The sequence below is a fragment of the Dendroctonus ponderosae genome, unplaced genomic scaffold (assembly GCF_020466585.1).
Source record: "Dendroctonus ponderosae isolate FM_Combo_2020 unplaced genomic scaffold, Dpon_F_20191213v2 Dpon_F_20191213_1, whole genome shotgun sequence".
NCBI classification, from domain to species: Eukaryota; Metazoa; Arthropoda; class Insecta; order Coleoptera; family Curculionidae; genus Dendroctonus; species Dendroctonus ponderosae.
Window position 1 is genome coordinate 22,427,224 of NW_026017110.1, and position 1,655 is coordinate 22,428,878.

The window sequence follows — 1,655 nt, forward strand, 5'->3', positions numbered from 1 at the left end:
TTAGAACAGATTTTTTCAGCCGAAATCCTAACTTCTCCAATATTACGTGTATGATTTTCCCCTTTTGAAGACCTGGAGCGTTGTATTTTTGCTGTTTTCTGATATTATTTTCAACTTACACGGGTTTGGAGCAATCATAGACCTGGTAAACTGATAATTATCAGAAAAGATATCAGGGATATATCACAAATATTTTCAGAAGCCTAGCTCGTGTTCTAGGCCGAAAATCAAATCAAATACTCATACGTATGGTTGTTTGATTAAAAATTATTATTTAGCTCAGCGTGTAAAGATTACTAGTTAAACCGGATTTGCTTGAAATTCCGGCACGTCATTAGTGAACAGTGATACCAAAAAGAAAAACAACTGATACGTATAAGGCCTGAACATATTTTTATAGAAAGCGAAGGTAACAAATCCTATAAGATATTCTTTTAAGTAAAATAAAACCTATTTGAAGGTAGCAAATTTTCGTCAATACATTTTCAATTAACGTATTTGAATCAACAGTTTATGTTATTCAATGGTTTATACTTAAACTTAATTAAATTATAATTCGCAGTTCTAAACGTATCGCTGAAATTATGCCGAAATTAAATTTCACTACTTCATATCGACAGAGTATGGAGCATTGCTATTTTCAATACTTGCAATTAATGTTCTACCGTGCGATCCATTCAACTTATACTTATACTTATAAAAAAACATTCAATTATCAACTAGTTGGAAGCAGAGCTTCAACTTTTCTAGAAAATGTTCTTTAATATGATAAGCTCATATTCTGGTAAGCAAATGAAAATTGTGAACTGAGCTTATCATGTGAAGCTAACAAGTTTTGTGAATAAGCTCATGAAATGAACGAATTTTGATTGATTGAAAGAACTAAATTTTGATAACATAAATCGATCTGAATTAAATATCTAGATCAACTTATTTATGGAGACACCATTAGTATAATGATATATTTCGTTTATATATACTATTGCTATATTTTTATTAGGCTTTTGGCAAATACTTTCGTTTCGAGTGTCAATTTTCAACAATTCATACTCCAAATTACATGGATTCAATTAATCGCCAATCGTTGGCGGATATAAAATACATTAAAGAAACCAGGAAGTTTCTAAATTGAACGCTCATTACAAAAAAGTTCGGGAAGAGAAGAGAGACCTGACCGCCAAGAACAGATCACCTTGTTGCTCATCATCTGAAAGCTGCGAAAATAAGAACGGAAAAATCGATATAATCTTCGAATTTCAGTCCCTCGTTGCTATATGAATAAAGTGTTCGCCCTTTACCTAATGTAATTTTTTCCATATCGATAAGTTTTGCCATGGACCACCCAACTCTTATCTCTCTGACCTTTGTTCAAACGTATATTTACTCTTTCAATCAACGCTTCTACTTTGTACCCTAATGGGGTAGTTCCGTATCCGAATAGCCGCGAAACACAGTCTTCAAGACTTATCGTCTAGAGAAAAGTATATTTTATTAAATAAATTCTGCTTTAACGATGAAACAATAAAAATATCTTGCCTAATTTGAGAATTTCATAAGAACCAGAACAGTGTAAGCGTTCAAGCAAACCACTTCTGAAGATGCAAGCCACACGTGCTTGCGAAACGTCAAGAAGAAATTCTACCGAACGACGGCCT